Below are 10,872 nucleotides of genomic sequence, written 5' to 3'. Positions count from 1 at the left end.
AGTTAATATGGAATAAAAAATCATTTAAATGCTACGAAATAAATAAATAAATATGGTTTTACTAATTAGATACAATATCCAATACTATATCAAAGAATCCGGTGGTCATTAGTTCTACACTTTTACTCATGAACAAGCATAGGTGTACACAAATTCTGTACAAAAGAAAAATGAAACGCTTGTCCAAAGGGTTGAACCTGAGACTTAACGCATTTATGGTCATTGTTCTACCATCTCTGCCTCTTCAATATGATGTAGGTATATAAAACTGAAAATTATTTGTGCCAAAATCATGTAGGGCTATAGTCCATATAGCCCATAGAGTAGATCCGCCCCTGCATGGAACCTTAATACCATGTGAAAATTTAATGTTTGTGTATATTAACAAGAATAAGTTACAAGCTTATATACTAATTACAAAGAGCTAAAGCTATTAACCTAGTCAACTAACTAAAGATAATATCCCTTGATTTAGGGAGCTAAACAAGGTAACTAAATAATACAATCCTTTTTTCCTCTAAAATGTAAGAAGTTTGACTTACTGTAGCTTAACAATAGTGCATTCCTGACTTACTGTAGCTTAACAATAGTGCATTCCCTTATGAATAGTAGTAGCTCTTAGGAATAGTATCTAATCCTGGCCATACACTTTTCCCATAGCGCGATCATGTCCATCCATTGTGGTCAATTTTTCCTTTTCCTCTTTGGTCAACAAATCCATCCTAGGCACTTCTTTTTTGCGCAAAAATCATCCTGACCACACACACAACTGATTATATCCCTCTCCAACTGCAATTTTAACACCAAAACCTTCACTTTCACTACCAACAACATGAACAAATCTGGTTGTTTTCATATCCTTAGTGGTCTAAATCATCTACTATTACCATGCTTCAGTTATGGTCTTATTACGATACGGTTCATTTCCTTAAAGATTTTCAACAAAGCCTTCACTCTCACTGCCTAAAAGGTAAACAAATCTGCTCTTATCTTTCGATTACAGTCAATCAAGTGGCCAAAGGCGCTCCCGGATTTAAAGCAACTCAGCCATGTCGTCAACCGAGTCTGAATTCCTAAGGTATGATCAAATTGGTTTAGTTTAATTTAATTTTCGACGATTCAGTTGTTCACATTCCCGTTTTTATTTGTTCCTATCATATGATTCTCACTTATTCTATTGATTATATTTGGGGGTTTTGTGGTTGTGATTGAAGGTGTTGTTGCTGTGGTTGTTGAGGGCAACGAAAATCGGCCAGAAGATCAGGTTCTAGATTCGCCTTTTTTTGAGTTCTAATTATAGGACTTGTATGGTTGACTTAGTTGGTCACATGTAGATAACTTAGGAAACAAATGTTGGCAATGAAGATGTATAATTACCATGGGTGTTTCAATGAGATAGAGATTCTTGTGATGATTAGACATTAGTATTATCATCATTTCCTGCATTTCTACTTTCGAAAGGTTTGAAACTTTGAGTTGATGTCTATGTCGGTTCTGGATGTAAGTACTAACAACCGTCAAAAACTCGGGTTGTTTTCATATATTTACTGGTCTAAATCCTTTAAAAATCTGCTATAACTCATCAGTTGCCATTTTTCAAGGCCGAGCTTACAAAATGGTCGTTGATGTAAGGCTTAATTAAGCTATATACTATCGATCTAAATCTAAATGAAAGGATCGGGATTATTCCAGATTGGTACTGGTTTGTGCTTTTCCTTGTACAAATTTGGATATTTATGCATACGCATAATTCAACAATGAGATTCTCTTGAATAAGGAAGGTGCTTGTTTTGTTTTTCACTGTTTCAGGTTCTCTGGAGGGAAATTGGTGGTGTGTGATTCTGCTCAGGTGTATCTTTGTTGTGTTGTTCGTGGACATTATACCACCTGGTAATATTCTGGTGAATAGTCATAGTGTAACTCCTTTTTCTAGAGACGTAGTGGCTGTGAAAAATTCTAATTAATAGTGCGGTTACTTTTGTATCCTCTATTGCCAGTTGGTGCTCTGAAATTTGACTATTCATGGATGGCACCAGCATGCTCAGGAATATTTGTGTATACAAACTGTAAAAATAACAGGTGTGTTTCTTTTCTTATTTTGGTAATTAGAGAATTATTATTGAGTAGGGATAATGGATGCTTATTTTTGATATTATTGTTGCATTTTAATTCTTGTTTCAGGTTATAAGGATTTGTTTGACATTCTGTTTTTAACGTGTTGTCTAGGTTTTGTTTCTGCTAGGTCAACTTTGCTAGCAATTATTTTCGGTATAGGTCTCTACAAAGTCCAAATTGCTTGTGTGATTTTGTGTACTATGCAGTGGCCGCAATCGCTAAAATTGCTGATGGTTTACAGGCGTGGGAAATCCTAAACAAGCGACATAGTAACATAGATCTCGTATTGACTGAACTGGATTTGCCATCAATATCTTGATATGAACTCCTCACATTAATTATGGAACATGATGCTTGCATGCATATTCCTGTTATATGTGAGTCTCTTGACATGTTATTAGAACTATATGTTAGATTGTTAATCAGTTTTTTACATGTTATTAGAATTGTATGTGAGATTGCATTGATGAGATGTGATCTAGCTAATTATAGAGAATAAATGGTAGGATTAAACCAAATTAATAATGTTTTAAGTGTCCCTTTGTTTAGATAGTAGGAAACGATTGTGAATGAAATAGATGGGAAATAGAGGGATATGATCTTCTTTCTTCCAGGACCATCATAGTCCTACCAATAAGAGGTGGCCACGGGAAGAGTTCAATCTGGTGATAGGCGGGCCTAGGCGGTTCCAGGGAAAGGCCGGCCCTTAGACGGATCTTGAGCAGGCCCTAGGTCTGCTTCAGTTTCAGTTTCTTTTTTTTGTCTGGGAGCTGGTCAATAGAGGGGCGGGCTGGGATCCCTCCATTCCATTCGTCCGCCCTTTCCTATTGTCTCCTAATATGCTATCCGAACAAAGTGTAGTTCTTTAACTAGAAGTGTATGTACATGGTAATGTTGTGTATTTGGCTTTGCACCAGATCTTATACTTAGAAGTTTTAACTTAAAGTAATAGTTGTTGGTATTACTATTTGCATGGAATGTGTGTATCAGGATATGGAATGTGTGTATTAGAATTAAAGTAATTAACCATGTAGTTTTAATCACACTAATGTATTGAATACCGATTAAGATGTGAGTTTACAAATCATTGTCAAACAACATTAACCCATTGCCTTTAGGCTTGTGCCAAGGATGAGACATGGGTTTATGCAACCATCATTACTCTTGTGTTAGAATGATATACAGTATGTTTCAGAATGATCCGTAGTGAGTATGTCAAGAATTGTGTTTAGATGACGCCTACTTCACAATAAAAAGAAGCGCAATTATTATAGTGAAACAATATAATTTTGCATTATTCTATCTTAATTTAGATCCAAAGAATTACGAGTCTTTAGCGCTGTGGAAAATGAGAAACATTGAAAATGTAAATAAATCAGAAACTAAAGGCAATACGTCAATGTAATTGCTACTTTGTTATTGGATCAATATCTCATGGCTGGATTGTATGAAGATTGATGGCATTTACTTATTGCTTCATTTCCTTATCATCAGGGTTTTGTTATGAATATGCAACCCTCTGAAGCGAAAGCAGGCTTTGATATTCGGGTTCCACCAACTACTGATATAGAAGCATTTGAAAAACAAATCGCCGAGGAATGGGCTCCCGCTTCACGTAACATGACATTTGAGGTAGGCCCAGTTAATCTGAACTCTCGTATAAAAATTTAATTACTTTGGTATCCTTCACTTGTTTAATGTGCGCATAGAGTTGGCTTGTAGAATCAATGAGAGAAAATCTCAAGTCAGAATGCTCACCTTTTATTACTTTGAGTTGGATTTGACTTGCGTAGTCGATACCGTATACAGTCGATACCATAGACTGCTTGTCAGTATACGTGTGACATACAGGTAGCTCCTCAAGCCATAGAGAAGCCAACTTCTGCAACGGGAACGAGTTTAACCATGTTTGTGCATATAGGCCCAGTTTTCGGGTTTTTCATTCTCGTCATTATAAAATGTCTTACAATCCGTAAGGTGAATAGATTGTTAATCGTCATTGTTGATAACATGTTCACTTTGATCAGGGACTGGAGAAACTAATAAAAAAGTAATAGTCATTGTGATTAAATGTTCACTTTGAACAACTTCTTGTCAGATTGACCTTACCTGCATAACCGACCCTTGGGTCGAAGCTGTCGTGGTACAATTAAGAAAGTTGACATTTATACGACAAAGTTCAATGTTTGTAATGGTGTTTAAGAATCATTTATACAGCTCGCACATTGAAATAACTATTGTTATATCCTCCTCAATCAAAATGGTCTTAGGCCTAGAGTTGGTTGTGTTTATTCTTGGAAAGAAAAAAAGTGCTGGCATTCATCTTTATATATCTAAACCTATATTTTGAATTACGACTCCAAATTCTATTTAGCTCTACATTTTGCCGAGACTTGATATGTTATTTCTTGCTCCACAATGTCCATGTGTTATTTTAATGTTGCAGGGATATCCTTGATATCCTTGTTCTTATCTCACGCTGTATATTTGTCAATGTACTGTCTTTATTACACTGATTTGCTCATGCCACTCAAGCGAAAATCAGCGGTCACAAGAATTATCGTTCTATGTTCAAGTGTGTGGTTAATTGAATTTTTCGCTATCATGATGGCTATTGCAACTGGTATCGACCTGTCATGTTACACAAGACACTTAAGATAATAGAGATTGCATTTCTCATTCGTTGTTGTGGAAAGGTGATGGGAAATGAAAGATCTAGGGCCTGCAGGTTGTGAAGGATGCAAAGATAAACAAAGCACGGACGGAGATGAAGAGCTTGAGATTTTTTTTTTAGTTGGCAAAGCACTTGATCATTTGTATGGGCTATAGTTCCACATTGTAAAGGCCCGTTGTGATATCTTAATTATATTGCTCACCAATGGTAAATCTATTAATCTTGTGTGTATTTTTTTTAAAAGAAAATTGGGAAGTTATTTACATGTACGTACGACTCTTAACAGGCTTTGTTTATGCCCGTCTCTTTTTTATATGAATAAATGTAATTTATAAATAACTAGATTTTGTGTCCGTGCGTTGCACGGGTTTTAAATTTGAGTCTTTTTTAATTGTTGTGGACCTATTTAATCATTTTCAACGGTGTTTGCAATCATGAATTATCCTTAATATTATAAAATTTAAGGCAAATAAAATAGTCAAAGGGAATAAAAAACATTAAAATCAATTCACATGGTACAATCGAGTCTTCCATATGAGAAACTACATTATTACTTGCCCTATTTATTACATTCTTCACAAATACAGTAGATTTAAAAAACCTGAAAAGAAAAATAATACGAAATAGAATTTGACATGGCCATTAGTTATTTACTCAAGAGAAGAAAAAACGTCTAAGTACAGAATGTCTATAATGAAAAAAATTGATCTGAAATTCGCTTTATTCTCAAACTTACTCCAATAAAAACATAAAGAACTCAATATCGTCACCCATCACCAATTCACCATTGACCCAACTTATGAAGGATTAATTATATCAACCCTTTTGTCCTACTCATTTAATCAAAAACAAATAAATGATTGAAACGGAAAGAGTACCACTCCTGCGTATATATAGGGTGTAGTAACCAATTCTCAACGTATCGAATCCTACAAAAGTGAATGATATATATTAGTAACAAATTGATAAATCCTCACTTGTTTAAAGTTATGTTATGAATCTGTGTACGGAAAACGCCCTATATATTCTTGAGTGAAATGATACTATTCGTCTTAAGGAAAACTAACCAATAACGGTAAATCGGAGATCAAAAAAATTAAATTCCCTATATATATTAGCTGCACAATACCATTTTTGTAACCGGTTAGCTACTCTTCAATCTTCATGGTATAAGACTGTAGGTCTCTCGCTTAGTTTTTCAATTAGTATCACTAAACAAAATTGTTTGTTGAATTATTTAAAGAATCCCTTAGGAAAGTCAATCATAAATCAAAATTGTAAAAAATAACTCTAAATAAACTTAATTAGACATAGGGACTCCAGCTTTTTTTATCCTCCTGATTAAATTTTAAAATATTATTATAATATTATCCCCAAAAGTTGAATATTTATTTATCGAATTAAAACAAATTCTATCTAATTAATAATTTCACTATCCTCACGTTTCTAGTAATGTGATCAACGAAATGGACTCGGACAAATATATGAAACGTAGGTAGACAAATAATTGGTGTATAACAACAGATTTTTATACATGTTTTTATAATGAAAATATATACATGTTGGTTGGTTAAAGTACAGATTTTTTTTAATCTCCTATAGTCCTATTCCATACACTTTTAAATGTAGAATTTTATTCTCGTTTTAGATCAACACAAATTAAAGGGTAAGACCGTCTTACAATGTAAGACCAAACTGACCCCATGTAACAGTTTCCCAAATTAAGTAAAACAAACTCAACGCTTCCCCATAGTTCGCGGCATTCACAGACCCATATATCACATTTGTCCACGAAAGTGCATCTCGTTGGTGCATTTCATCGAACAATTGGCGCGCATCGATAACCAAACAACAACTTTGAATACTTGTTATAATAAACAATTCGGGAGGGTATTATCTACCCAAAATATACATCAAGCTTCGATCCAATGAAACAAAATTCTATATATATATATCGTGTTCATTATCTCTGAATACAAAAAAGCTCGTTAGTTTACTCGGGAAATAGATAATACTCCCTCCAAGTGATATGTATCTTCTCCTTTCTCTAATATATGTGAGAAGTATTTTATTGAAAAGGGAAGATTGATAAAACTTAAAGGGAGTAAGAAATAATCGTTCAACTTGAAGCATGCAAAATCTACCATAAAGAGAATTATGATGAGATCTAAAGATGATACAAATCTAAAATTATTCAATCCTGGACAATTTCATATTCATATTTGACAATATCAATAAAACCATAATAATGTTTCATATGTACCAAGTTAGTGGCAGGTTGTATATATTAAAAGTTGATAATTTACATCTCTTACCCGTGAGTAAACACAATGCCACCAGAAGTTGAAATTGGCAATTTAATTGTTTATTAAACGAAGTTAAACATATAGGCAAGTTCTATCGCTAACCAAATTATCATGCAAAATTGTAAATCATGATATGTACACCAAGTTGCACGCTTAAACAAACAAAATAAGGTTTGGTTTATGGTCTATATATCGATACGCATAATGTCGATGCATCCAACAATCTCCACATTCGTCGATAAGTGTAATTGCTCCACTGCTAACTCTAGCCAAATCAGACATCAAACTATCCACATTCTCTGCCTGCATAGACGTAAAATCGCACATTAGCGACTACTAATTTTAAACAGTTCATCTATTCTTGAAGCGAAAGATGTGTTCCCTTTTTTTTCCAGAAGTACACACATCAGTCTGATTAAAAAAGAGTCAGTGTCTCAAGAGGAGTGAGGGGTCCAGAAATCCGTGACTTTACCCTAGAACACAAAGAGACTGTTTCTTAGTTAAAGCGGCGAAATACAAAAGAAAAACAAACAGGCATATACGTATTTATTAGTGATTCTCTAAAGTCGTAAGTGTGAAAACAATTATCAAGACTTGATTTTTCCAATTTCACAATGATCAGGGGGAAGGAATTTGACCTTAGGCATGCATGAAACTTTGCACTTGTAGGCAGATCAATTCTGTCGCTTTCAAGGCTGAATGTAGTTCCTCTTCTATTTCTTTCGTATCAGCCTGCAAATAGAATCGAATCCAAATACATTATCAAACGAGAAGCATGGATGATGATTGAGAAGGTAGAGCAGCCTGACAACACGATATCTTACCTTCACGTTACCATCTAGCGGAAGTTGAGATAAGACGTTTAGCAACCCATTGCTAAGTTCCATCAAAGAAGAAGAAAAACTCTCATCTAAAATAGACCATTCATCCAAATACGGCATCTGGGAAAGCAAGCAAAGACTGCTTATTAATAGGAATTAAAATGGTACGCAATTACGCATACAGAATTACATGAGAGAAGATCAATCAACTTAATCAGCCAAAAAATGTCGCAGATTCGAAGAGGCAAAACAGCAGCCAGAAAAAATAAGTCTATAAGCTATAAGCGCACCTGCGCATCAAGTATTGTAGATAGAGTGCTCAATCCTTTCAATAGACAATATTCAATACGTTTGCTCTTCACGGACTCCCGCAATTCCGGTAGCTTTACTGCCAAAGAATACAATTGTTTCTGCAACACAAAAAGGAGTATTTATAACTGACCACAAAACATTCAAACATGCAAGCGGCTATGTTAGTCCATTTTACAGGTTCACTGGCATCATGGATATGTTGTATTCTTCTAATAATCTGATGTCAAGAAGAAGAAAATTTTAGTTAAATCAACAAATATATTGGTTACATTCATAGCACAAAACACATAATCCAATCAAATAAAGAGGCAAGCAAGTGAGAAAAACGATGATTCAAAAATAAAAATATGCGCATGCTTAAGATGATATGGGATGCTAAAAATATGCATATGAGAGACATGGTATGACATAGGGTAAGGTGTATCAATTTATATATGCTGATATTCAATATTCGTATTAGTTTTTCCGTTTGTATACACCTCAAACTCTATCGTAAAATTTGTGTTCGGGTAAGTATTTAGTGTTTTGTTAAACACAGGAACGCCGCATGAATCATCTTTTTGTTTAATACACTATTAAAATATGATTATTAATAATTATCTTAAATGTTTTTTTTAATTTCTCTTTTATTTATTTATGTTTACATTTATTTATATTAAAGTGTTTCATAAAACTTGGAGTCTCTAGAATTGCCTGAAAAAAGCCTCTTTTATATATATACTAGATTTTGTGCCCGTGCGTTGCACGGGTTTCAAATTTGTCCTTCCTCTAATCGTTTTGATCTTTTAATATCATTTTGAATGATACGTAAAAGTTGTATTTCAATTGCTCACCTATGCAATATATAGTTCATTAGACAAAATTTATAAAACAAATCAAAGGCTAAAGACACAAATAACAACAACAACAAAAAAAAAAACATTATGACGACAATTGGAATTGATAATAATATTTTCCGTAAATTTATAGCAAAATATGCAAATAATGACAAATATTAGTCGCAAGTTAGTTTTTCAATCTTGAAGCATGAAGAAAAACAAAGTGTAGGTGGTAATTAGGGGGCATTGGGGATGACTAACATAATTATTGACTATTAATGTCATTGTTGATGAGTTTTAGATGTAATAGGATTCTTATTTTAATGGAGTTATAATACTTGGCTCGTTTCTACGTTGCTACGATGAAGGATTTCGTTGCATTTTGACAATCTTCATCCGGTTTGTTATGTTTGTTTTTCATATTTCATATATAGAATTCAAAGTTGTGTACACCTTAATCTTTTAAAGTTTTATACACATATAACTACACACCGAAATATTTTGATCGTAACGAATTCTGTAGAATTCAAACCGAGAGATAATTTTGTTTTGTTCTTTTATTTAGACATAAAATAGAATGGGGAAGGAAAGGCGTATTTGTTGTTGCTTTTTATATGCATGTTAAAGGATGTTTGTTACGAATGTAACTCTATCATATTAATTAGATAGAGTTTGTTTTTTTAAATAATATCTGATAAATAAATATAAAATTTTGGGGGATAATTTACATATTAATATATCTGTTTTAATCTCTATCTTATCTCACCTCATGGTTAAGGGATGAGGTGAGCAACCACCACACCAAACACATTTGGTTTGTTTTTTTTGTTCTCTATGATGTGTATTTTAAGCGAAAGTAATAAATAATGCTTGGATGTAGGGTTATAGACAACGATCAAATGAAAGACCGAATGACATACCTTTGTTGATGAGTGAATACATTAACTTTTGATCATAGAATTTAGATTGAAATTTTGCGGGTTAGTACAAAATTGTATTAGACTTTAACATAAAATTAAAATAAATTGTATAACAATAACAATCAGCAATAAAGAAAAGTTAATACAAACATAATAAACCATGTAGAAATAAATAACATTAAACCATGCGTAACACAATAGGATCAATCCATTAACAAATAATCAAAACATATTTAGGTACAAACTATATAATTAGTAGAGACATTAAATGTGTTAACACACATCCTCTCTAGACATGCATTCTTGTACATACACTCTCATAGTCTCATTCCACTGCGGTATTGAGTATTGAGACTATATACGGAGTATAATCTATTGTAATAAAGTCTCCTAAATTATAGCTTATATACACTATAGTAGTTTGGCTGGAGATCATTTGCTATGATAGATCTTTGATTATCATATATTATTATTATTATTATTTAGATTTAAATAAACCTATATACAAATATAAATAAAGATATAGTATTCTGAAACTTAATCTGTATCCTTTAATATCTAACTTAAACCAAAACTTATCTTTTAATTTTTAACTTAATTTTTCTTTTTTATTATATTTTCTTTTTAACTTAGTTTTTCTTTTATTTTATCAACTTATAACATAATTTATTAAACGAAAGTTGTAGCCACTAATATCGCTCCAAAAGTTTAATGATAAAATAGTAGATTAAAAGATAATTAATATCACAATTAATAGACATTCAAAAGGATTTTAATTCTAAAGTTTGGATGGGTAGGATATACACTATTTAGCACTATAAATAAGTTTTTGATGGCAATGAATTTTAATATGAAAATTTCATGTATCCCCTCCCCCAATGCGTTTCCCTTCACATGTCATTTTTT

At 32.9% G+C, this 10,872-nt stretch overlaps 2 long non-coding RNA genes across 10 annotated transcripts; one reads left to right on the top strand and one right to left on the bottom strand.

The window, feature by feature from the left end:
- The first annotated feature begins 622 nt into the window (after positions 1-622).
- Positions 623-5,058, top strand: LOC141626600 (uncharacterized). Of its 9 annotated transcripts, none has more exons than XR_012536192.1 (8): positions 623-1,078; positions 1,215-1,264; positions 1,810-1,890; positions 1,998-2,079; positions 2,227-2,274; positions 2,357-2,492; positions 2,730-2,847; positions 3,610-5,058. It is a non-coding gene; the product is annotated as an uncharacterized LOC141626600 (long non-coding RNA). The 9 variants fall into 9 exon arrangements; XR_012536197.1 differs by lacking the exon at positions 2,730-2,847 and having other exon boundaries at positions 627-1,078; positions 3,610-3,747; positions 3,967-5,058; XR_012536198.1 differs by lacking the exon at positions 2,730-2,847 and having other exon boundaries at positions 629-1,078; positions 3,610-3,747; positions 4,812-5,058.
- Positions 5,059-7,136: 2,078 nt separating this feature from the next.
- LOC141628632 (uncharacterized) lies at positions 7,137-8,615 on the bottom strand. The gene is made up of 4 exons (XR_012537169.1): positions 8,207-8,615; positions 7,920-8,036; positions 7,734-7,827; positions 7,137-7,398 (listed from the first exon to the last, which is right to left on the bottom strand). It is a non-coding gene; the product is annotated as an uncharacterized LOC141628632 (long non-coding RNA).
- Positions 8,616-10,872: the final 2,257 nt, after the last annotated feature.

The sequence above is a fragment of the Silene latifolia genome, chromosome Y, assembly GCF_048544455.1.
Source record: "Silene latifolia isolate original U9 population chromosome Y, ASM4854445v1, whole genome shotgun sequence".
NCBI classification, from domain to species: Eukaryota; Viridiplantae; Streptophyta; class Magnoliopsida; order Caryophyllales; family Caryophyllaceae; genus Silene; species Silene latifolia.
The sequence above is the reverse complement of the archived record's forward strand: the minus strand, read 5'-3'. Positions and strand labels throughout refer to the sequence as shown.